General features: G+C 42.5%; 1 long non-coding RNA gene across 1 annotated transcript in view; it reads left to right on the top strand.

Annotated features, from left to right (window-relative positions):
• The first annotated feature begins 791 nt into the window (after positions 1-791).
• The window catches only part of LOC142830056 (uncharacterized), a 33,141-nt gene continuing 6,815 nt past the window's right edge, over positions 792-27,117 (top strand). The window contains exons 1-2 of the long non-coding RNA XR_012905081.1: positions 792-965; positions 23,478-23,581. This is a non-coding gene — a long non-coding RNA (uncharacterized LOC142830056). The remainder of the gene's footprint in view (positions 966-23,477; positions 23,582-27,117) is intronic.

Below are 27,117 nucleotides of genomic sequence, written 5' to 3'. Positions count from 1 at the left end.
TAGGCTGGAAGGCCCTCCACAGCCCTGTATACACGGACTTGTACTTTGGGATTGGGCCTAGAGGGTCGTATATAACTGTATAGTGGTACTTGTACTTTGGTGAACAGGGCCTATAAGGCTGTATATGCTCTAAAAGAGGAGCATCTGTGTGCAACTAAGGACAGCCCTGTCCAAAGGGGGCCATAACCCAGCTGTAGGGGACGTCTGAGTTACTGAGGTGCAGGCAACTCCTAGACAGCTTGATGGAGAACGTGGGCACGTCCTGCCCCTGTGTTGAGGGGCAAAGGAGGTAGCTTGGTATAGCATAGGGAATAGGACATGGGGGAAGGTAGAAGAATGGAATTAGCTAAGTTACTTGACTGGCTGGCGGAAAATCAGAGTCAGCAACAACTAAGGGCAGCCCTGTCCGAAGGGAGCCGTAACCCAGCCGTAGGGGATGTCTGGGTTACCGAGGTGCAGGCAACCCCTCGACAGAGAGACGTACTAGATATGGACTAATAAGAGTCAGGTTTGTTTATTACTAAATAAACTGCTACTAATTTTTATTAACAGGCAAGTCTGGATGTTCATAAGAAAGACAAATAAGCATGGTAGTGCCATTTTTAATGTAATTTCTGGCCATACTGTATCACAATAGCAAAACTGTGTAATTTAAGGAATGAAAATGCTGTTTGACATGCTGACAGTGCTGTTGCAGTGAAATATGATACAACAGTGACAGTGTTTGAGAATAACTCATAGTACAGCTGTTTAACATGCACAGAGTCTATGAATCATAAACAGTCAAAGGACAAGGCTCTCGTACATAATCTTCTCCACTTTTAAACAGCCATTTAAAATAATATGGATATATAGTGCATTGCCTTAGATAGGGAAATGGATATGTGACTAGGCTAATAATCCTGATTTCATACTGACAGAAGAGTTTGACTCATCAGGATGGACTGAGTACAAGATGGTTTGCAGTGAGTAACGTTTGTTTTACATGGTGTTACCTTAGCTGAATGACTCTGAATTCTGCATTTCTAAAACAGCTGACAAGTTGTTTAATTAATTTTATTAGGAAAACCATTTGAAACCAATATATTAAAGAAACGTGGAGCTCCACATAACAGGTGATTTTGTGGAAGTGTAGATAATGATCCAACCCACATTATTAAGCTCTAGCTGAAAGCTCCGGACATGAGCTCACTAATAACTGCAATAAGATGTGATTCAGATTTAGCTTCATCGCTCCTGAAAAGCAAAACAGAGCAGAAGGTTCCCAAACAAAACATACAATTGCCTGGCAAGAGCTCTTCTCACCTAACCCTGAAGGTTAACATTGCAGTAAAATGACTTTTTTTTGTGACTTCTCACGCAGGAATAAGTCAGAGGAAGACTCTAATCTCCTCTGCAATGATTCATAAACTACTGAAAGCCAGTGGTGGTATTTATTAATTCCTCTTTGGTTTTTCCAGATGGCTGGGGAGCTAAAATACTTACCAGATAACCAGTGTCTTGTAAAAAGTTTCATAATGCAGACTAAAACTGAGTGAAGATTTTTGACTAGCTATTTATGACAAAAATAAATTTTAATCATACTGAGTAGATCCTTATGTTGTTTAATTACAGAGTATACCTGGTACTTGATTATTGGCAGTTTATTTCCTAGTTTTTATATGCAAAGGAGATATTCTTCTCCTGGACTTTTCTCTCTGAACATTTACATCTGGAGTGCAAGTTAAACAATTAATTAACAAAACAGTTTGATACAAACTTTGTCTATGAATCTATAGCAAATGCCTCTAAGTCTCTGCATTGGGTGTAGGACAACTGCACTTGATTAAAAAATTCCACTGTAGACCAGGGAGACCGGGAGCAAAGCCTTGGAGCATGCCTGCAGCGGGACAGCCCGGGAGCGCCTGGGCTGTCCCGCTGCGGGCGTGCTCCAAGGCTTTGCTCCCCGTCTCCCTGCAGACCAGGGAGACGATGGTTCAAAGACCCCAAGATGCAGAGAATCCTCCCGCTAGTGACCCAAGGGTTCTAAAAGAACTCAAATGGGAAATTGCTGAGTTATTATCTGTGGTTTGTAACCTATCTTTTAAATCAGCTTCCGTACCTAATGACTGGAAGGTAGCCAACGTGACACCAATATTTAAAAAGGGCTCTAGAGGCGATCCTGGCAATTACAGTAAAGAATAAAATTGTGAAGCATGTAGAAGAACATAATTTGTTGGACAAAAGTCAACATGGTTTTTGTAAAAGGAAATCCTGCCTTACTAATCTGTTAGCGTTCTTTGAAGGGGTTAACAAATATGCGGACAAGGGGGATCCAGTAGATATAGTATACTTGGATTTTCAGAAAGCCTTTGACAAGGTCCCTCACCAAAGCCTCTTGTGTAAATTACATGGCCATGGGATAAGAGGGAAGGTCCTTTCTTGGATTGCGAACTGGTTAAAAGACAGGAAACAAAGGGTAGGAATAAATGGTAAATTTTCAGATTGGAGAGGGGTAACTAGTGGTGTCCCCCAAGGGTCAGTCCTGGGACCAATCCTTTTCAACTTATTCATAAATGATCTGGAGAAAGGGGTAAGCAGTGAGGTAGTAAAGTTTGCAGATGATACAAAACTGTTTAGGATAGTCAAGACAGAAGCAGACTGTGAGGGACTCCAAGAAGATCTCACCAAACTAAGTGATTGGGCAACAAAATGGCAAATGAAATTTAATGTGGATAAGTGTAAAGTAATGCACATCAGGAAAAATAACCCCAACTACACGTACAGTATGATGGGGGCTAATTTGGCTACGACAAATCAGGAAAGAGATCTTGGAGTTATCGTGGACAGTTCTCTGAAAACTTCGACACAGTGTGCAGCGGCGGTCAAAAAGGCAAATAGGATGCTAGGAATTATTAGGAAAGGGATAGAAAATAAGACCCAGAATATCTTACTGCCCCTGTATAAAACTATGGTACGCTCACATCTTGAATACTGTGTACAGATGTGGTCTCCTCACTGAAAAAAAGGTATTTTGGCCTTGGAAAGGGTTCAGAAAAGGGCAACTAAAATGATTAGGGGTTTGGAACGGGTCCCATATGAGGAGAGGTTAAAGTGACTGGGACTTTTCAGTTTAGAAAAGAGGAGACTGAGGGGGGATATGATAGAGGTCTATAAAATCATGAGTGGTGTGGAGATGGCTGATAAAGAAAAGTTATTTATTAGTTCCCTAAATAGAAGAACTAGAGGACACCAAATGAAATTAATGGGTAGCAGGTTTAAAACTAATAAAAGAAAGTTCTTCTTCACACAGCGTGTAGTCAACCTGTGGAACTCCTTGCCAGAGGAGGCTGTGAAGGCTAGGACTATAATAGAGTTTAAAGAGAAGCTAGATAATTTCATGGAGGTTAGGTCCATAAAAGTCTATTAGCCAGGGGATAAAATGGTGTCCTTGGCCTCTGTCTGTCAGAGGCTGGAGAGGGATGGCAGGAGACAAATCACTTGATCATTGTCTTCGGTCCACCCTCTCTGGGGCACCTGGTGTTGGCCACTGTCAGTAGACAGGATACTGGGCTAGATGGACCTTTGGTCTGACCCAGTACGGCCGTTCTTATGTTCTTATGTTCTTATGACCTGTGCCCCCATGCTACAGAGGAAGGCGAAAAACCTCCAGGGCCTCTGCTAATCTACCCTGGAGGAAAATTCCTTCCTGACCCCAAATATGGCGATCAGCTGAACCCTGAGCATGTGGGCAAGACTCACGAGCCAGACACCCAGAAAAAAGTTCTCTATAGCAACTCCTATCTTCCTACCATTGGCCTGTTTACCACTGATAGTGAAAGGTCAATTCATTGCCAAGATCATGTTACCTCATCAAACCATCCTCTTCATAAACTCATCTAGCTTTATCTTGAAGCCAGATACGTCTTTTGCCCCCACTACTTCCTTGGAAGGCTGTTCCAGAACTTCACTCCTCTGATGGTCAGAAACCTTTGCCTCATTTCGAGTCTAAACTTCCTAATAGCCAGTTTATATCCATTTGTTCTTGTGTCCACATTGGTATTAAGCTTAAATAATTCCTCTCCCTCCCTGGCATTTATCCCTCTAATACATTTAAAGAGAGCAATCATATCTCCCCTCAGCCTTCTTTTGGTTAATGTAAACAAACCAAGTTCCTTGAGTCTCCTTTCATAAGACAGGTTTTCCATTCCTCGGATCATCCTCGTGGCCCTTCTTTGTACCTGTTCCAGTTTGAATTCATCCTTCTTAAACATGGGAGACCAGAACTGCACATAGTATTCCAAATGGGGTCTCACCAATGCCTTGTATAACGGCACTAACACCTCCTTATCCCTACTGGAAATATCTCACCTAATGCATCCCAAGACCGTATTAGCTTTTTCAAAGCCATGTCACAATGGCGGTTCATAGTCATCCTGTGATCAACCAGGACTCCGAGGTCCTTCTCCTCTTCTGTTACTTCCAACTGATGTGTCCCCAGCTTATAACTAAAATTCTTGTTATTAATCCCTAAATGCATAACCTTACACTTCTCACTATTAAATTTTATCCTATCACTATTACCCCAATTTACAAGATCATCCAGATCTTCCTGTATGATATCCCGCTTCTGAATTTGCAATACCTCCCAACATTGTGTCATTTGCAAACTTTATTAGCACATTACCACTTTTAGTGCCGAGGTCAGTAATAAAAAGATTAAATAATAATGGTCCCAGAACTGATCCCAGAGGAACTCCACTAGTAACCTCCCTCCAACCTGACAGTTCACCTTTCAGTATGACTCGCTGTAGTCTCCCCTTTAACCAGTTCCTTATCCACCTCTCAATTTTCATATTGAGCCTCATCTTTTCCAATTTAACCAATAATTCCCCACGTGGTACTGTATCAAATGCCTAACTGAAATCGAGGTAGATTAGATCCACTGCATTTCCTTTATCTAAAAAATCTGTTACTTTCTCAAAGAAGGAGATCAGGGTGTTTTGGCACGATCTACCTTTTGTAAAACTATGTTGTAATTTGTCCCAATTGCCATTAACCTCAATGTCCCTAACTACTTTCTCCTTCAAAAATTTTTCCAAGACCTTGGATACTACAGATGTCAAACTAACAGACCTGTAGTTACCCAGGTCACTTTTTTTCCCTTTCTTAAAAATAGGAACTATATTAGCAATTCTCCAGTCACATGGTTCAACCCCTGAGTTTAGAGATTCATTAAAAAATTTTGCTAGTGGACTTGAAATTTCATGTGCCAGTTCCTTTACTATTCTTGGATGGAGATTATCTGGGCCCCCTGATTTACTCCCATTAAGATGTTTGAGTTTGGCTACAACCTCCGCCTAAGCACAAGTTGTATCCTATGACTTCTAGTTATTATTACTTCTAATTCAGGTAAACATTTCAGGAGCAGCCTCTCTCATGGCATTTCTATGCACCTGCTTCTGACACAAGCAGGCTAACATGAAAGCTTAAAACCCCCCAATTATCTGACATTCTTGTAATTCTAACAGTATGCTACTTACTAGTCAAGTAACCTAGACAAGCTAAGTAAAAAATGGCTCAGAACAAGGACAAAGGCCTAACATGAAAAATTAATAACAAAAAATATATGCAGCTTCTAAATCTTGAATGCATCCAGAAGCTGAGCACTGAGCTTGGTTTTATGTTTCATGCTCTGCCTCACTATACGCTCCATGAACCTCTCGCTGTGTGGATGGGGATTTAAGATGCATCAACTGAAGCTATGTAATTTATGCAGCTGGAGTTGTGCATCTTACTTCAATCTTCCCATGTACTGCGTACCAAGCCTGAGTAAGAAATTCTGCAAATGTCAGTAAATGGAATTCTCACTTCACTTTTCACATGCTGTGTGGATTTTTATTCAAATTCTCTCTCTTTGCATATTTGAGGGAGGCATGAGCACTGTTAATATATATCTGCAGCTTGGCACTTTAAAAATATAAATATTTCTGAAGAAATAGCTCAGACTGATGATTCTAATATGAATCATCATTTCAGGCACTCCTTAAAGACTAATAATGTAGGAGGAAAATCAGACTTGTCATCTGCATTGAATCTTCACCTATACCAGGATGCACACTGACTCAGTAACACTTTATTTCACACAGTATATCTATGCAAGGAGTCATAGAATCACAAAACAGATGCTGTGACTGATAAAGAAATTGAGAAATTAATTAACATCTCCAAATACTGCTTAATTTATGTGTTGCAAAACAGATGCTAGAAGAAACTAGAAATCCTGTTCTCTATTGCTCCATCTGTATCTCACTGGGAAGGTATGTCTACACTACAGCGTCTTTTTGGGAAAAACGGCCTTTTTTCCAAAAAAACTTCACTTACGTCCACACTGCAAGCATGTTCTTTCGAAAAAAAATTGAAAGAACAGAGGGGTTTTTCCAACATTGGTAAACCTCTTTCTATGAGGAAGAAATCTTTTCCCAAAAGAGTTCTTTTGAAAATAGGCGTGTGTGGAAGGGGAAGAGGGCGTTCTTTTGGAAAAAGAGGAAAGAGGAAAAAGCACAGGTGCCCTGGTGGCCATTCCGTCCATAGTAATCACAATTTAAATGTGAAATAGCATCCATTCAGTGTGGATGCGATCTTTCAAAAAAAGCAGATGGCTTTTTCAATGCACTTTGGCATTGTGTACTCACTGTGTCAGAAGACTTTTTTTGGAAGTTCTCTTCTGGAAAAGCTTCTTCTGAAAGAAGCCTGCAGTCTAGACATAGCCCAAGAAATAGTCACCTAGTTTGGAAGACTGGGATGTTGGGTTGTAGGAAACAAGCCTTTAACCTGCATCACCACTTAAAATCTTGTTCAAGTTGGTTTTGATTCAAAGTTGGTATCAGCTGATGCAAATTCAATGCCTTATCCTAAATGTATTTGGTAATCTTACCCTACTTCCTAGAGGACTATTATCAACAGTGCAAAACCGGGGGAGGGTCCTCACTAATTTGCACTTTTGTTGGCATTCTCAGCTAAAAAGCCATAACCCTTAAGTAGACTTATCATCTCTACTTATGGTCTCTTCAGGGTCTGCACTCAGAGAAATTAACTGGGCACTGCAGAAAAATCTTTCATTGCCCCTGTCCATAGTACAGGCAGTCCCCGGGTTACGTACAAGATAGGGACTGTAGATTTGTTCTTAAGTTGAATTTGTATGCAAGTCGGAACTGGTATATATTGTAGGGGAAACTCTAGCCAAACATATCTCCAGAGCTCAGTTTTATTCTCCCACACCTCACTTCCCTCAGTCCTTTATTCTCAAGCTGAGGTGTCTGCTGAGAAAAGCAGCTCCGTGTCTCCCTGGTCTGCTGGGGGGAGGGGGAGCGCTAGCTTCGCGTCTCCCTGGTCTGCTGGGGGGAAGCAGCTAGTGCGGGGTTGCCTCACCCTGTTTGTAAGTAGGAATCCGATGTAAGTCGGATCCATGTAACCCGGGGACTGCCTGTATATGTGTTCTGTGGATTAATGCTAAAAACAAGTTAGCAATAATGTAGACTATTTTATCTTGCATCTCAGAGATCTTAAAAGTGAGTAAGTCTCATTTGCCCCAGCTCTGAAATTCAGCTAATGACACTGCAAACTTTGAGATAGAAAGAAGCTGCAAACTTTGGTTACAAATCCAACTTTTCCTAAAGTTAGTAGGTGTTTGTGTAACCCACACACCTTCTGGGTGTGGTGTACTGTCCTGCCTAGTGGCACTAAGACAGGGATGGACAATAATTTTTGACTGGGGCCACTTCAGAAATTTGTGATGTGGACCTGCGCCACCCCAGAAGGGATGGGGCTTCAGGTGGAAGGGTGGGGTCAGGATACTTCCATGCTTCCCTGACCACAGATTGGTCTGGGGGTGGGGGTTTGGTCTGGGGGTGGGGGAGTGTGTGAAGTCTTTGCCCCTGACTCCCCCCAGAGAGCTACCAATTGTTCTGAACAGCTGGTGGTTCCTTCGAGGCACTCGCATCCCTGGCGCTGGGAGGAGATTTCACACACCCCCCCTCACCCCCACTTCCAGGTCAATCGGAACTTGGGGGCAGGAGGGAAGCATGTAAAGTTTCCTCCCACCCTGCCCCTGTCCTGTAAGAAGCACGTGGTGCTTAGAAGAGCCACACCCCTGCAGGCAGCTCTAAGGATGGGGAGGGGGCGTGCTGCACTCCAGGCAGCTCTGAGGACTGTCTAGGGGCTGGCACAGAGCCCTTCAAACAGTGTTCACGGCTGGCTACCCTGGGCCCGCCCTTTCTGCCTTAGGCCCCACCCCTACTGGGATCATGGAGCTGACTTCCCCCTTATACCTTGCCCAGGGGCCCGTAAAGGCTATCAGCTCCCTTGGTTCAATAGAAGATATAATCTCTCCCGCCTTGTTGCTCTATTTTTTAAACAGTCAAGTAATTTAGTCTGAGAATTCCTCCTAGTAGTGGGAAATTCCTTCCAAATTCTATTACTTTAAAAAATGTCAACACTGTATTACCAAAATCTTTTAAAAACATGAACTGTATTAATAACAGTATTTTTCACATGCACTTTTATAGTGCCTTTTGTCAAAGGATCCCAAAGCTGTTTATAAACATTTATAGAGATTTTTTCTGATTTAGATATACTGATACAACTCCCATGCTATGTCTTTATCTACTACACCTACACTATAAAAAGGCTGCCGCAGCATAGCTATGCAGGCTGTCCTTGCTATAAGTCCAAGATACATTCCAAAAAACTTGGACTGATAGTGAAACAACTTATAACAGGGAAATGTTTTCCTGTGGCTGACTTCCATTTGTGCAAATGGGGAGGGGAGAGGAGCATGACTTAAGAGTGGGAAATGTGAGGATTTATAATGCCTTCGTTCCTACAAGTGTCAATGACTTTTTTGTGGAATTGGATGTATACTGTGGAGACTTATAGCGGGGATGCCCTGTATCAGCATAATCAGATAGTGTTGATGTAGTTGATACAGTTTTCTGTCAGTCAGACCATCAGACCACCACCTCCCTGAATGAAGTCAGCTATGTCAATGGAAGCCCTCTTCCATTGACTTGGATGCACCTACACTAGCCTTACAGCTTCACAGATACTTTCGTCAGGGGAATGAAGCAGCCATACCACTAACAGTTATACCAATTTTTTTTTTGTTGTCGACCAGACCCTAGTGTGGACTCAGTTATACTGGTATAAGAGTCCCTTATACTGATAGGCTACATCTACACTATGAGTTTTCGTGGCAAAAATATGCTAATTAGAGACTAATTTGCATGAGTCATGATCTCATTTGCATATTTTCTGCCAATCCGTATTTGTGCTAGAGATTTTGCGCAAAAACAAGCAGTGTGGACATTTTCTTTTTGCAAAAAAAACCCTTTTCCTGCAAGATCAATAAACCTCTTTTTGGGGCATAAGGATCTTGCGGGAAAAGGGGTTTTTGCGAAAATAGAAAATGTCCACATTGCTTGTTTTTTGCACAAAAACCCTAGTGCAAAAACGGATCAGCAGAAAATATGCCAATGAGATCACAACTCATGTAAATGTGTCCCTCATTAGAATATTTTTTGCCGAGAAAACTCGTAGTATAGACGTAGCCATATAGTTTATGTACTATGCATATGTGAATAAGCTGTACAGGTATATGTACCTTTTACTGATATGACTGTGTCTGTACTATAGGGGTTGCACACTTTAACAATACCAGTATAGAAAAAGTGGTACAACTTTTTTTCTGTAGGGCAAGGCTCCATCTCTCTCTGCTCTTTTAAAGAGCTCAGTCTTATTGTTCAGCCAGGTAACCCCATTTGTTAATCAAAGTTGGGGCTATGGAGGTGAAAACATGGCATGAGCTGAACCAGTGGGAGAAGGAATAAGTGGAGAAGGATATCATTAGGATCTTTGTTTTTTCTTTGTTCTAAAGAGGCAAACGCTTAAAAAATTAAAAATAAACAAGTTAAAATAACAGAAAACTTCTTAACACAGAAAACTTCATTTGCTGAAAACCTTTTAGCAATTTGCTTCAATGCTTTTAAGCTCAGAAGGGTACATGCTGTGCTCTTATCAGAGTTTCTAAACCCTGGAAGTGAAGAGCTTGTAGTATGTGTTAATGAAATCAAAGAAATATAACAGATTCCATTTGTGACTACCCCATAAGGCCTCGTTGTTACATTTACCATGTTACTTCTAATATGTGACACAGTTCAGCATGGTTGGCATTTCATAAACATATATTGAATTTCTCCTGTATTTTCCACTTCACTGGTATACATAGAATATGACACAAAATTCTGGCAGGTTCCTGCTGCTCTCTCTTGAAACCTAGCTGCATGGTGATAGTAAACAAAACTGGGGCCAAGAATGAGAACATGTGGATTCTAGTCCTGCTTCTGTCACAAAGGCTATGTCAACACAGCAGCATTATTTCTGAATAACTGATGTTATTCCAAAAAAACATAGACCACATCTACACATATTTTGACACTTATGCCAAAATAATGTTGAGGTGGAGGACTGCTTACTCCAACTCGGGTAAGCCTATTGTACAAGGAGTAAGGGAAGTCAGGGGAAGAGTGATTTATCTCAACATAACTTCTGTGTAGACAGCACCAATTGTCAAAATAAACTATTTTGACTTAAGCTACGCAATTAGCGTAGCTCAAGTTGCAAAACTTATTTCAAGGTTAGCCCTGCTGTGTAGAAATATCCTAGTCATCAGGTGACTGTGGTCAGACAGGTTTATTCATCTGTCTATATCTCAATGTTTCATAAAATGAGGATAATACTTCCTTAACTTTGGAAAATGCTTTGAGATCTTTGAAGGAAAGGCACTCACTTATAAATACAAAAATGGTGGTGTTATTGGTGGAGGGCCTATCTTAGAAAACAGACTATCTATGTCCTGTGAGTGATATGCAATATTTTTGGAAACCACTGTCTTGTATGATTTACCATAAAACAATCTGTTGGAGGAAAATAAATTTGCTTCAAATAAAGTTAATCTCAGCTAGATGATACTGTGATATCAGGTCAAGTAGGGTTGCCAGGTATTCGGTTTTGAACTGGACAGTCCAGTATTTGAGCGTTCTGTTCGGGAAATTGAGAAAATATAAATGAGAAAATATAAATGTCCGGTATTTTCTAAATAAGATGTAATGTAGATTGTGATGTAATGTCAAGTGTGTCCGGTATTTTTGTTGAAACCATCTGGCAACCCTAAGGTCAAGGGTTCTATCTGAGAAGCAGTTCGTGTTTGCTGCTAACCAGGAATGCCACTGACTTTAATGGGCCCAAGATTTTACCCCAAGAAAAGATATCTCTCAATGTTGCTATTGGGCATATGCTGTTAACATGCAAGGGAAATACTGCATAGCATTGGAAATACCTCCCTTTCCCCATTTTTCTCCATAACACTTGTTAGATCTTATAGAGTTTCCTAAATGGACCTTCAGTTCTTTGCTTTTGATTTCATGTATGAGATCTGAACATGGAGATATGGGGGTTAAACCAGTGTACCCTGCCATGGTACACATGTCAATAGAGGATAATATTTCTCTATTGGTCGCACTGTTCAGTAAATTATGACCATCCAAAAGCTGGAAACATCAGTTCCTAAAACAGTCAAGTGATGTATGCTACTAAGCAAGGCTTTAGTGGCAGATCTGATTTTTCAAGTGAGAAAAGAAACTTCTCTAAAGAAAGGTTGATTTTAAGAGAAGGAAACACAATTTTAAGAATTAAATACAACATAATTATAAGAACTGATTAGAATCCAGCCAGCTTGTGGCTACATTATGCTACTATATTTGTAACTGCTACGTACATTTGAAATGTAAAAAGGCTCATTAATGTAACAGATGTGTCTTGACTCTCTTGAATGTTCTGATCTTCTCTGTATGTTCAAAATTTCAGAACGGTTAAAGGTCCTGAAAGCAAGGGGAAAGTTCTTTATTCATTTCATCATTATCCTTTGAGGTAAATGGTTTACAAAAGTAATAAAAAAACCAATAGTTCAAGGCCACTTTGGCTCTATGATGCGGGAAAGTGGTGCATAACATATGTACTGGGAGCTTGTAACTTTAAAGGTATGATTTACTGAAGGCTCTCCAAGCCTTTGCAGGCCCTGTGATGGTTTGTTCTACATATTGCAAAACTGCTCTCTAGTGGTAGATATCTATCACTGCAGATTGAGTATAGAATCATATTAAAGCCAAATTCTTACCCAGTCTAGATAATTGTTTTGCTGGAATAAGGGGTGAGTAAAACCACTGTAAAGGCATCAGGATTGGACTGTAGGAAAGTGAGACAGAATAGATCTATTAGTGCATTTAGCCTAGTTCCCTGACAATATAGATTGATCCCTTCAGTACAGCTTAATTCGTGTATCTGTACTTCTTAGGGGGCTGGCATATGTTTTGGTGTACTTATCAGTTGTCTTGGCAGATTAGGAGCTACATTCATTGCTGGTAAATAAGTTGGCTTCAATGGCTGCCTGGAAGCTGGGAAAGTTATAATATGAACCTTTTCTTCATTGCAGATTGCCAGTAGTCAATAAAGTTGTTTCCCCTTTTCAATTATAGAAATTGGAGACTGGACTGCTCTACTGAGACATTTCAAACCGTTCCCTTGCTAGGTTTGTTTACTTACATATATATTTTAGTTCATTACCAATCTAATTTTAAAGGTCCATAAAATTGCTAAAATACATCATATTCTATTTGTAATATACACTGTAGTTTTGCTTGCAAAACTCAGAGAAACTAAGAAAATCAGTAAAAAAAATATATATCCTTTCTATCATTGCTGAATGTCAAATTGAAAGATGTAAAAGGCATTGAATATAATCAGACCTGAAGGCTTCATTGTACAACAGCCAGGATACAATATTGGAAAATTTGAACTTTTCTATAATTATCTCCTAAAAACAAACTTGTGGTAATGGAGATTAGCTGTTATATAGCAGCTATACAACTGTTTCTCATTAAATTTATGGTACTGAATATGAAGAAAACAATAAAAAAATTGAATTAACTTTGTTGAATAGATTTTTTGTGGGTCATGATAAATACAATATTTTGTAAATTCTGTACTGGTATACAAGAGGGTAGTTATTCCTCATATTTTGCTGGTTTCCAATTTGCAGTCAGGGTGACACACTGTGCTGTGTGTTGTTCTCTCATCTTGAAATTTAGAATCCACAAAAAATCTCACATGGGCACAATTAAAGTAAGGGACTGCCAAGGAATTTGTGTTTACTATTGGCTTGTCATTGGTATGATAAACAATTGCCACAGCACAGCAGCTGCCTAGCCAATGTATAAACATTTATAGGCATCACAGCAGTGGAATATTTTAATGAAGACATTAAAGGAGAATAATGAGGTGGTTCTGTGAATGTCTATATAGGGAGCTAGCTCCTCACACACTTTTAAAAAAATATTACCTATGTCAGTGCTCTCAGTTTGCTGATTTGTGCAGGTAAGTGCATATAAAGCTATGGTCACAGTTTAAAAAAAAAAAATTGGCCCAAGGCATTTTGTATCAATGAAATACCTTAATCTCCTCCTCCAATCCCCTTCATTTTGAGGGAATGCATCCTTTAGAAAATGACTGTTAGACCTTGCCAGACCCAGGCATGTTCTAGAAAGATACTTTGCAAGCTCTCTTACGATTAATGACTGTGTACTTCATTCTAACCTACTGTAAAACATCCGTACTACTTCACATCCAAATCTCTTCTGAAGAAAGGGTGCTGATTATATAGAATGTTCTGTGATGTTATCTACTCTACAATTGAATGGGTGTGAAGCCACCAAGAAGTTCTGGCCAAATTCAGATTTGAGCCTAGACACAGAATCATAGGACTGGAACACAGCTCCAGAGGTCTTCTAGTCCAGTGTTTCTCAACCAGTGGTACGAGTGCCCTTAGGGGTACTTGAGAGAAGTCTGGTGGGTACGTCAACACAACTGAAATTGAGAAAACTGAATTTTTGTTTTAAGTTTTACAGCGCTTTATTATTTTTGTACTTTTTACACCCAAAAATTTCATCGCCCACCCGGCTACGATTAAGTTGTTTAAACAAATGTGTTGCAATGGTAGAAAAAAATTGTGCGTCTGAAAACTATAAGTACTGGGAGTACTTATAATTTTTTTTTTAAAGGGGGTACTTTATAAAAAAAAAGGTTGAGAAACACTGTTCTAATCCAGTCCCCTGCACTAAAGGCAGGACTAAGTACAGTATTAGTATTAGCAGGGCCGGACTAAGGGGTGGGCTAGCCAGGCAGCTGCCCAGGGCGCCAACCTATGGCCGCAAGGCCTTGCACGGCCAGGTGCAACCCGCCCTGGGTGACCCTGGGTTGTGCGCCATTGGCGGTGGCCGGGCCGACTGGGCAGTGCATACGGTATGCGTCCGCCCACGCGCCCTGAGGGCGGGCCTGCGCATGGGTCGTGCGCCCGGAGGTGGGACCGCACATCCTGGGGGCAGGTCTGTACACGCGCCCCGGGGGCGGCACCGTGCACCTGAGGTCTGGGATGCCAAAATGGCTCGGGCCAGCCCTGAGTATTAGACAGTGCTAAAAAATATTACATAATAACCAAATGTAGTCATTGCCGTAATCTGAAATCACTAATTTAATTTAATGTAATTATTAAGGCATTTTACTTTCAATCATTCTTAAATACAGGCAGTCCCCGGGTTACATACAAGATAGGGACTATAGGTTTGTTCTTAAGTTGAATTTGTATGTAAGTCGGAACTGGCTCCAGATTCAGCCGCTGCTGCTGAAACTGACCAGGGGCTGACTACAGGAAGCTGGAGGCAGAATTGCTCTGCCCCCAGCTTCCTGGAATCAGCCACTGATCAGTTTCAACGGCCGCTGAATCTCTAGCCTGGGACAGAACAGCTGGGCTGCCAGGTAGGTTCCTGCAGGACCAACCCGGCAGCACCCCAGCTGCTCTACCCCAGGGAACTAACTGCGCCCCCCCCCCCCAGCAGACCAGGGACATGGGGAGCAAAGTTGCAGCAGCAGCGGGGTGCCGCGCCTCTGAGGCTTTGCTCTGGCAAAGCCTCAGAGACGCGGGACCCCTCCGCCTCCCCGGCTTTGCTCCCGGTGCCTCTGGTCTGCTGGGGACCATCTCCAGCAGACCAGGGACACCGGGAGCAAAGCCGCAGAGGCGGCAGAGTCCCGCGCCTCTGAGGCTTTTCCAGCGGGACCCCTCCACCTCCCCGGCTTTGCTCCAGGTGTCCCTGGTCTGCTGGAGACGGTCCCCAGCAGACCAGGGGCACCCGGAGCAGCTTTTCTCGCCCCGGAGGTCGAGGTGGCGGGACCGCTGCGCTCTGGGCGGTCCCGCTGCCTGCGAGCTCCGGGGCGAGAAAGCCCCGTTTGTAAGTGCGGATCCGACATAAGTCAGATCCGCGTAACTCGGGGACTGCCTGTAAATCAATATTTGCTATGGAGACTAGACAACAAAATATTCAATGTCCAGTGAAGTCCACCAGCTATGAATGCGCAGTACTATCTGAGAACAATTACAGTTTTCAGCAAATGGACTCATCAGCTGTTTCATAAGAAGTGCAGGTGATTTACCATCTGTGCCATGCAATAAATTCACTCCCCAAGATGTTCTATAGAGTTATGATGCATAAAGTGATGCAGTTTAACCTGTTACACAAATCTGGACAATCTTGTATTGGGCGTATTGTTTTCAATACACTTAAAAAGCAGATATTCCAAGACTAGATAGAACAGCCTTAATACCTCTTTTGTCTTCAGTAGCAAAGGGATAGTATGGCCTCATATGACCCATTCTGCAAGATAGTATGGTCAAAAGTGTTTGCATGAACTACATCAACTGATAACATTGTACTGGCATAGTTGGTGTAAACAAATTGTTCAGTAAGTCATTACTTTACATGCCACCTGCAGTTTCTATAAAGCAATGAGGTCAGTACTGCTCATACGAGATGTGTTTGTGAAGTCTTAAGTCAAACGAGATTGTTTGCAGTTACAAAGCACTATAGAAAGCTGAATTAAGGCAATATAGTTCTCTGCTATGGCCAAATGCACTAAATTTTCAAAGCACTCTAAACTAATGCATTGCACGAAATCAGAATAGAAGTGGGAATACTGAAGTGTCACAAAGATGAAATCCAAGCTTTTATCTTAGAGGCAAAAAAATGCTCCCAGAAGGTAATAACTGAATACTAGGAAAGGAATAAAAAGGCTTGTGGTTAAGACAACATTCCTTACCGTGGAAAGGTAGGAAATGGCTTACTAACCACAGGAAGAATTATTAGAAATTGAATACACTTTGTCATTTAAAGGAATGGTACATCTTCCCAGTAAACTGACTCAGTAGCAGTAAACCCTCTGCAGTTTGATATTTTCTTTGTCTGTTTTGTGTTTTGTTCATTTTTATACTTTTGAAAAATGGCTATGGGGAAAATGGCTTTGTTTGTGGGGTTCCATGTTAATTGTCTTTTACGTGTTTTTATGTCAAATTTGCTCCACTTGCTAGTGGAAAGATTTTTTTTTAAACTGCAAGGCCTGAAAACTCCATCTGGACTAGAACACAGCCGGATGTTCACGTATCATTACCAGTACAGCTGGTCCCTGAGTTGCAAACGGTCGGCTTATGACCATTCACATTTATGACCAAAGCTCCCATGCAGTGGTCGTAAAGGTGGTCCCCGAGTGATGAATGTGAACAGCGCGATCGCTATGTAACTCAATGGGGTCCGAGTTACAAACAGATCGAGTTATGGCCAAGTGTTTGGTCCGTAACTCATTCGTAACTCGGGGGGAGGCTGTAATAAAGATTTTGCAACTAGAACTTAGTTAGCAGTTGTGTTGATGGATGAATCAGAATTGAATCGAATTTGCTTTCCTTCATTGGTGTTGGTTCTGTGGTGCTAACAGGAAAAAATACCCAAAATATTTAAGTTTTATGCACTTACTTATTTGCAGAATTAAACTGCAAATGAATGCTGATCTGGACATTCCATGGCTGAGATAACAAAACCAGATAAGATTGCTCTTGCCACGTCAAAACAACAGCCATCTAAAACCAGTACATGTTCAAAAATCTCCCTGCAACTTTGGGGAAGAGAGCCTCCCAAAGAAGGTATCTACTAAAAAAAAAAAGTTTTTCCAATTTATCCCAACACCACCCTCCCAATGTACTCTGGGGAAAAGAGAAGTTTTGCAGCATGCCTGGAATGTTAGCTAACCAGGGCACAAGCAGGTGTCTACACTGCACCCTTAGCTTGAAATAAACTACGCAATTTGAGCTACGCAAATTGTGTAGCTTATTTCGTAATTTGGTGCTGTCTACACAGAGCCAAATTTTGAAATAAACTGCTATTCTGAAACCTCCCTTAATCCTCGTGGAAAAAGGTTTACAGGGACGTCGGAATAGCGAGCCTGTTATATTTAGAAATAACGGGCTTGTTTCAAAGACGCAGAATAGCGCTGCAGTGTAGATATTCCCTAGCTGACTAAAGGGGAAAGTTCATTCAGAATAGGGACATTCCCAGAAGACAATGCTCTTATGTCAGCAGCCCTCTCACCTTGATACAGAGAGAGCAGCAACTCTAGCACCTTCTCTGGTTGCAACTGCAGGGGTATGGCATAGGTGTAAAAGGGTCCCTCTGGGTACATCTACACAGCACCCTAAACTCAAAATAAGGTGCTGTGTAGACGTGTATTTTATTTTGAATCTATTTCGAAATAGCTTATTTTGAAAGAGGTCTACACAGCACCAAATTTCAAAGTAACGCACCATTTTAAGACATCCCTTACCCCTCGTGGAACAAGGGTTACCAGGATGCTGAAATAGCATGCCTCTTGTTTCAAAAAATATTTCAAAATAACTGGTGGCTTTTGGGATACCTCTGGTATCCCAAAATAGCTGTGCAGTGTAGACGTACCCTCTGAGAGTTTGGTCCCATATCAGGATGGGCTTTAAACTTCAAAAAATAGCGTCTTGAATTTCACATACAAACCTAGAAGAGCTCAAGCAAGTTCATGGAGCATCAGTGTTAAATGCTCCTGGGGAGCTCCTGGTTAGTTGGCAGGCTGCTGCATTCTGCGCCCATTTCAGGTTCTAAGTAGTGTAACCCTGCCTCCAAAGGTCATGCTTGTCTTACCAAGCATAGATGGAAAATACATTTTTAGCTGTGGCTGCTACCTGATTGTCTAGCAGTCTTGGAGCCAAAGGGTATGTCTACACTACAGAATTTTGTCAGAAAAACAACCATTTTTCTGACAAAGCTTGAGAAACGTCCACACTGCAATTGCGTTCTTCTGCAAGAAAATCGAAAAGACAGAGGAGTTTTTCCGGCATTAGTAATCCTCATTCAACGAGGAAGAAGCCTTTTTGCGAAAGAACTCTTTTGCAAAAAGGCGTGTGTGGACAGGGAAGAGGGAGTTCTTTCGGAAGAAGAGGAAAGAAGAAAAAACACAGGTGCCCTGGTGGCCATTCTGCCCATAGTAATCACAGGTTACATGTGAGATAGTGTCCGTTCAGTCTGGACGCTATCTTTCGAAAAAGCACATCGCTTTTTCAATGCACTTTTGCAGTGTGGACGCTCTCTTTCAGAAGAAGTTTTTAAAGCTTCTTCTGAAAGAAGCCTGTAGTCTAGATGTAGCCAAATATACTCCCAAACTGCAGAACTCTTTTAGGTAATTTTCACAATTATTGCTGTTTCCTCAGTTCTATAAATATTACCTTGGTACTATTTGTATTTTGCTTCAACCAGCTAGACCAGGAGTGGGCAAAAGGGCCTCCACAGGCCAGATCCAGCCCACCAAGTGAGTTGATCCAGCTGCCACTCCCCTCTGACCTCCAGCAATACAGGCCCGAGGGTGGGGGGGAAGCACACAAAGTCTCCTCCTGCCCTGCCCCTGCCCTGCAAGGAGTGCGCGGCGCAGTGTGCTCCTGGAAGGACAGGAGGAGACTTCACATGTTTCTCCCGCCCCCAAGCCCTGATTGGCCTAGGGGTAGGGGGAGCATACCGCCTGCCCTGTGAGGAGTGTGGCACTTCTAAGCACCACATGCTCCTTGTAGGATGGGGGTAGGGTGGGTGGAGACTTCGCATGCTTCCCCCACCCTAGACCATTCAGGGCTTGCGGGTGGAGGGGGGGGGTAGTGTATGAAGTCTCCTCCGGCTCTGCAAGGGGCTCAGCACTTAAAGTCAACTGCCATCTGCTCAGCTGGTGGTTGACTCTAAGCACGGCACTCCCTTGCAGGGCGGGGGCAGGAAGCAAGAGACTTCATGTGCTCCCCCTCCCCATGTCCTGATTGATCTGGGGCTAGCGGGGGGGGGTCTTCTCCCATGGCCAGGGACATGGGTACTTAGAGGGAACTGTCAGCTGTTCAGAACAGCTGGCGATTCTCTTGGGGGGACAAAGACTCTTCCCATGGCCAGGGTCTGTGGGTGGGAAAGCACGGAAGTTTCCTGTCCCCACTCCTTTCATCAAGTCCCCGCCCCTTCCAGGGCAGCCCTGGGCCACTTCAAAAATGTCTGAAGTGGCCCCTGGACAAAAATTATTGCCCTCCCCTGACCATCATTCAGATCCTGATCACCAGGTCTGAAACAGTAAAGGAGACATATAAAACTCAGGAGACACTGAAAGTTAGGGTATGTCTACACTGCCACCCTAGTTCTAACTAGGGTGGCTAATGTAGGCAATCGAAGTTGCAAATGAAGCCCGGGATTTAAATATCCCGGGCTTCATTTGCATCTTGCCGGGCGCCACCATTTTTAAATCCCCATTAGTGCGGACTCCGTGCCCGCGGCTACACGCGGCACGGAGTAGGTAGTTCGAATTAGGCTCTCTAATTCGAACTACCATTACTCCTCGAACTAGAGAATAACTACTGTTACTCCCTGTTACCATTACTTCTCGAATTAGAGAGCCTAATTCGAACTATCTACTCCGTGTCACGTGTAGCCGCGGGCACGGAGTCTGCACTAACGGGGATTTAAAAATGGCGGCGCCCGGCAAGATGCAAATGAAGCCCGGGATATTTAAATCCCGGGCTTCATTTGCAACTTCGATTGCCTACATTAGCCACCCTAGTTCGAACTAGGGTGGCAGTGTAGACATACCCTTATAGAAGAGAGCAGAAAGACTCCTACATGTTGAGAAGCATCGTCATCATCATTCTTCCAACCGTCCTTTTTCTCTGTACATATCACTGCCCATTGACATTCAGTTTCAGCTTCCTGCTGATGTACCTCGGGATAATGCTCATTTGCAGGTCCTAGTGAAGGACATTCATTATCAATAAAGCAGTGACTACTCCTACACACTAAGTGCTGCCCAATGCTCAAATTAACAAACTGGGGGGAGGGGGGGAAAGAGACAGAAAATGCATCTTTCCCCTTTTCTAATCTCTTTCCAAAAGATAAATCTCAGGGGTTATTCCATACAGAATGAATAATAATGTTATTCCCATACAGAATTTTCATATGGAAAGTGATTTTCAGCTTTTCTATGTCCTTTGAAAGTCCTCTAGTTAAACACAAAAGAAAGAGAACAGCCCATAGTAGTGCATGCCTATGATACATCCGTGTGCTGCATCCGTGATTTGAAATCACCTCTAACAGTTCTTCCTTCCTGTACAGTTCTTAGCCTCTGTGCAGATACTGCTAACAAGTCTGCCCTTTCTGGTAGTGCTTTCTGCCAACGTTGGTGTAAGGAACCACAGATCAAGAACCTAGAAATGCAGGGGTCCAGTTGACTGATACCTTTATGATGCCACTAGGGAGTCAGCTGAAGCACCAGACAAAGAGAATGAATGGTTAGGTACCACAGGAAGTACCACTCTAAGAGGCCAGAGCAATAAAATGCTGAGGCCACCTGACTGGTCCTCACCAACTATTTAAACCACAAAGTGTAGCCAGGGAACTAGCTAAGTAACCATGCAGATTCTTCTTTGCTGCTGACCTTGTCTTTTTGCCCTGTCTTGTTTTTTGCTCTGAATCCTGCCTTTTCCCCAGGCCAACTATGGTACCAGAGTGCTGATTTGACTTGGTAACTAATCTTCACTCCTACCTTTGACCCCAGTCCAATGAATTGTACTGTACTGGCCTGGCCTGGTTGCCTCTGCTTTGGCCATGATAGTTGACACCCATGCACCAGAAAATGGACTGATACCATTGTCTCATCTTGCATTGGCCACTTCTGGTAAAAAAAAATGTGGTGAAAGTAACATTCAGTCACTACCCAGGGTGGGCTAACTGAAGCTGGAAATCAAGAGGTGGAAGGCTTCTAATATGTTTCTATTAACCCTCTAAAACATTAATTCCTAGTGTTTGTTTAGCATCAGGAAACCCATAATGATGAAGAACCTCCCAGATTCCTTGGTATATCTGCTGCAGCGCTGCCAGTCTTAACCATTGTTACTATTCATACAAGAATACACAGGCAACAGTGGACTCACTGGGCGTTCCAAGCAGGACTCATATTCCTGCTGAGAGGGGTCCAAGTTCAAAATCAAAATAATTACCCAGACGTTGATGGTATTAAATACTCAGTTACAAGCTGAGCACATTAGGATTTATGTTGTTTGTCTTTTCCAGTGTAATGGCAGACAATAAATATGGTAGCTTGAGTGAAGTGAGTGTGGTACCATTATTTCACCACTAGGTAGCCCCTTGTGCACACCATTGAATACTGTAGGAGAGGCTACACCAACACAAAGCCATATCTTATAGCAGCAAAAAAAAAGTCATATAATTTGTATTGATTGATTCACTGACCAGCACCACTGTGCAGAGTGCTATGACCTGCAAAATAAAGGTATATTGTCCCTGTGGTTTTGGTGGTCACATGGAAGGCTGATGGAATAAGGAGCATGGCATGACCATTAACCCCTACAATTCAGTGTAATTATTTTTCATTACAGGGTTTCAAAAAGTCAAGAAATAAACTGGCCTGATTATTTTTAAATTACTTTTTTCCTGTTTCCTATGAAATCATGATTCAGTCTATGGAAAAGAATTGTATGAGATTTTGACGATAGGTAGTATTTAAGTTTATTTCCCTGTTATATTACGGAATTCAATTTTCAAACTTGGATGTCTAAATAGCCATATTTAAGTACCCACGTTAATCTTTTTTTTTTCTGATTTGGGCACCCTGGGTACCTAAATATAAGGGTTCTAAATAAAATGGCTCCCAAATAAGTGTGTGTCTAACTATAAATACCCAAGTTTGAATATTTACTCCACAGTTTCATCCTGTATCTTTGAAAAGTGGAAAATTCTACTTTCACATAGACAACACTGGCTTCCAGCAGGGGATCTGCCCCAAGGAGTTTTATGGCTCTCAAATAAAACTCCTGCTCCTGCTTTCACTTGAGGCCATGATAAATATATTAGGGGCAGATCTCCCACTGCTATAAATTGACACTAATTGACACCATCAGGAGAATCTCTCCAAGGATTTTTTTTTCACTCTTTATGACTGAATGTGCTGGTGCAATTAAGAAAAATACCTGTTTTATTTTGTTGTTGTCGTTGTTTTTTTTACGAGCCATGTATGTTCAATTTTGATTATAAAAGTTTTAAAAGCAAATAATTTGGACAGTGCATTGTAATTTTGTAGTGGTATTTATACATTTGTTTCTCACAAAATGTGCCTGGGAATGGTGGAACCATGACATCAAATTCTTTTTAACTCACTCACTCCCTGATGAGATCCTTACACAAAAAAACTAGTGTGTAAAAACTACAGTGGTCTCTGCTGCTCAAGCCATTTAACTCAAGATAAGACTACTGGACAACTAAAAAGACATTATTTGTCTCCTGCTCAACATGAAACGAAAATTCATGTAATGATGCAGCATCCAAAGAGCCCAACACAAGAGAAGATGAGGAATTAGAAGTGCTGAATAAAAAGTATAACACAGCCTTCACTTCTTTCTTTTCTTTAACATAGACACCTATTTGAAATGAAGCCAGAAACAAAATGTTTTGAAAATCCCTCTTGACTTAAGGCTCAAAATTTGCTAGATTTTGCTCTATCATTAGAGGCATATTTACTTGATGTTCTAGGCAGATCACTCTTTTGACTGAATTATCAATATATATTTGTTTTAGCAATTATATCCCAATCATAACAAACTAAGGGAACTTTAATAGATTATCACCTAGTCAAGACAATGGAATACAGCTTGAAAAATTTCAACTAGTTAATGTTTTTCATTTAAAAATGCCCTTTTTTCCCCAAACATGAATAACTTTGCGAAAATCCTATTCACTTTTGAAAATAATTGTGAATATGTTTGTAACACTTTTTTGTGCTTTTCAGCTATGGCAATGGAAAAAATGATCAGATCAAGTTATTGTGAATTTCTGTTTATTTTAACTAATGGTCTCTTGTTAACAATGTTATGGGAATATAATCTGTTTTCTCTGCTATAACCATGAATCTGATTGTAAAAAATGTGTATATGTTTGTTCTTTCCTCTTTCTTAGAAAAAAAAGAGTGAATGCTGGAAGGTGTCATCTATGAAAATCCGACTGGGAATAACTGAAAGGTAATCAGTAAAATGCCAATGACTCCACTCATGTTAGAAGAGGTATGTGGGATTCATGTTGTATTATATCATGCCATCAAATCTAGAGCTGGGTGACCTGTGAGCTACATTCAGCAAACAAGTTCTGTGTAACAGTTGTACATGAGGAAAGGGCATGGTAGGTACTAAGTAAAATGTGTTGCTTTGAATATGTGGCAGTGAAAAAAAATGTGTAGAACAGAATATTTATGACAACTAATAAGCTTGCTTCATTGACTCTAAGGGGAATAGTAAAAGGGTTGGTAGTTCAATACTAATGCAACTGTATTTTAATAGTATATGACATTTTCTATCCTTTGGGGCCAGTTAACAGGAGGTGTGACCAGGTGTGCCTCTACAAAAAACACAGGTTGAGCCCACTGACATGAAGTCTGTATTTTAACTCCCATCTTAAGCAGCTGTGAAAAGTGCTGTGTATACTGTTGCTACGTTTCAGCACAGACATGGCTGCTTTTTAGTGGTCTTAGGGTGCTTTGGGGTCTTCAATGAAGCTAAGTAAATGTAAGACCTTTACCAGGTATTGAAACAGTAGGTCACATTATGAGATTTCAGGGCACATATAAAATCACAAAGAAAAAAATGAGCTGAAACTTAAACTAGACTTAAAAAAAACAAGAGTTGATATTAGAAAAACCTCAAATTTCAGGACTTTTTTATTTCAGGCAGGCTGATTTGTGATCATTTAAACAATGAATGTCTTATCTTTATTGTAAACTATGAAGTAAATTTGCTGGAAGTAAGTAAAACATCAGTATGCTATGTGTTGAAGCAGCAGTGACAAAGGCACATATATCCTAAAAAACCTCCTATCATTCTGTCCACAAGACTGCAGTCACTTCCCTGCTTCTCAAGAGAGGATAATAAAACTATCAAGATAGTTGAGGGCAGTTTGCAGAATGAGAACAAGCTATAGTGCACCAATTGTGTCAGTTAAATTTGCCTGTTCATTTTAACGGATGACAAACAAATGTGTGTGGCAGACTTTTTCTTCTAACACAAACATCTCACAGGAGCTATGCTGTAAAAACATTAAATGCCCATGCTGCTGGAGAAAATATGAGAAAATGCTCAGATGTGACCTGTGTGAAAAAGCTTCACAAGACACACCTTTCTTTGATTTCAGTAGAGTTCTCTGGATTTCCAGTGATGTCAATAAAATCAGAATCTAGTTATAAACCTACTGACATTTGGTCTAAAATAAGACAGATTTTGTTAAAGTGCTAAATTGACCTGATAGCCTTCCTGTCTCAATTTGCCATGTAACCGTATTGTATTCATGTGCCTCTGAAAGACTGAATTCTGCACCATCCACTGGAAATATTTTTAAGAAGGTGCTTCCAAGTTAACATTTCTTCTCAGCTTCTCAGAGCATTTTGTATCTTGTACAGCACTCAGCACAACTTTTGACACAACCAATAATAATAATTAGCATTCAATCTGAGTTTCACTAATTGGTGATGATCCAAAACATAGCGATGGAAATGGAGGTTTCCCAGTTTTTGCTCAGAAAAACTCCTAGATTGGGACCCAAAAGGGTTTTTAGGAGCCATTACAATCCACTGAATGCCCACTCAGCTGAGAGGGAGGAGGGGGAATTGATCAGTGGGGCCGGCTGGGGGCAAGGTGGCGAATGGGGGAAGTTTGGCTGCTGGTGGGTGCTGAGCACCCACTAATTTTTCTCTGTGGATCTGTGTTCCTGGGATTGCTTTAGGTCCTTTTCTGGCCTTACAACCTGAGTGAAAACTGAATAAGAATCTCAGGGTATGTCTACACTAGAAAGTTAGTTCGAACTAACGGACGTTAGTTCGAACTAACTTTCCTATGCGCTACACTAGCGCTTCGCTAGTTCGAATTTGAATCGAACTAGCGGAGCGCTTAGTTCGAACTAGGTAAACCTCATTTTACGAGGACTAACGCCTAGTTCGAACTAGCTAGTTCGAACTAAGGGCTGTGTAGCCCTTTAGTTCGAACTAGTGGGAGGCTAGCCCTCCCCAGGTTTCCCTGGTGGCCACTCTGGCCAACACCAGGGAAACTCTATGCCCCCCTCCCGGCCCCGGACCCCTTAAAGGGGCACGGGCTGGCTACGGTGCCCGTGCCAGGTGCAAGCCTGCCAGCACCCAGCCAGCAGACCCTGCACCTGGCACGGCACAGAGCCACCCACCCGATGCCCCCCAGCCCACCCCCTCTTGCCGGGACCAGGCTGGCGGCTCCCGGGAGCTTGCCCTGGACCGCAAGAGGCGGGCACCTTCCTGGGCTAGTGCGGACATCGTGGACCTCGTCCACGATCTCCGCACTAGGCACAGGAAAGTGGCCGTCTAGGGCAGGAGAGCTGCCAGCCTGGCCACCCAGGACCAGGTGTGCATGAAAATCAAGGGGGTCCACTGAGACCCCCGACACTGAGCCCTGAGCTTACAATGGCCGTCCTGGGTCAGACCAAAGGTCCATCTAGCCCAGTAGCCTGTCTGCCGACAGCGGCCAACCCTAGGGACCCTGGAGGGGATGGACCGAAGACAATGACCAAGCCATTTGTCTCGTGCCATCCCTCTCCAGCCTTCCACAAACTTTGGGCAGGGACACCACTCCTACCCTCTGGCTAATAGGACTCCATGGACCCAACCTCCATGACTTGATCTCACTTCCCTTTCAACTCTGTTCTAGTTGTAGCCTTCACAGCCTCCTGCAGCAAGGAGTTCCACAGGTTAACTATTTGCTTTCTCAAGAACAACAACTGTCTCTTACTAGTTTCAAGCCTGCTACCCATTCCTTTCCTTTGGTGTCCTCTAGTCCTTCTTTATGGGAACTCAGGAAGAACTTTTCTGAATGCACCCTCTCCACCCAACCCCTGCTTTTAGAGACCTCTATCCTGTCCCCCCTCCGTCTCCTCTTTTCTAAGCTGAACAGTCCCAGTCTCTGTAGCCTCTCTTCATCTGGGACCTGTTCCCAACCCCTGATCATGTTAGTTGCCCTCCCCTCTCCCAGCCTTTCTCTTCCCCTCTCCCACCTCCTTTTCCCAGTCTCCCCCAGTTTTTTTCAATAAAGACAGAGTCAATGTTGGAAGAAACGTTATCTTTATTTTGTACATCAATAAGAAGGGGGGCTAGGGAAGGGCAAGTGGAAGGAGGTGAGGGAGGAATGGGGTACGAGCCCCCGATGGGGAGGACTGGGCTGGCTCTGCGGGCTTCTGGGGGTGGAAGCTCTCCTGCAGCCCCCCAATTACTCCCTCTCCCCAGATGGCAGCCTGCGGCAAGTGCAGCCGGGCTGATGGCCGAGTGGTGTGATGTGCCCAGTGTGGGCACTCAGGGCACTCCAAGCCAGAACTTCTTTGCAAGCGGGGCACCCCTTAGAACTGTGTGTCCGGGGTGGGGGTCGGGACCCTTTAAGCGCAGCCCTCGGCTAGCCTGAGACAGTATCTCCATGCTCTAAGTCCTCCTTTTATGCCCTGCCGGCACTGCTTCCGGCCATCATTAAGCCCTGTTCAGAGTCCACTCAATGTGGACTTACTAGTTCGAACTAGCAAAACGCTAGTTCGAACTAGTTTT

Source organism: Pelodiscus sinensis, chromosome 6, assembly GCF_049634645.1.
Source record: "Pelodiscus sinensis isolate JC-2024 chromosome 6, ASM4963464v1, whole genome shotgun sequence".
NCBI classification, from domain to species: domain Eukaryota; kingdom Metazoa; phylum Chordata; order Testudines; family Trionychidae; genus Pelodiscus; species Pelodiscus sinensis.
The sequence above is the reverse complement of the archived record's forward strand: the minus strand, read 5'-3'. Positions and strand labels throughout refer to the sequence as shown.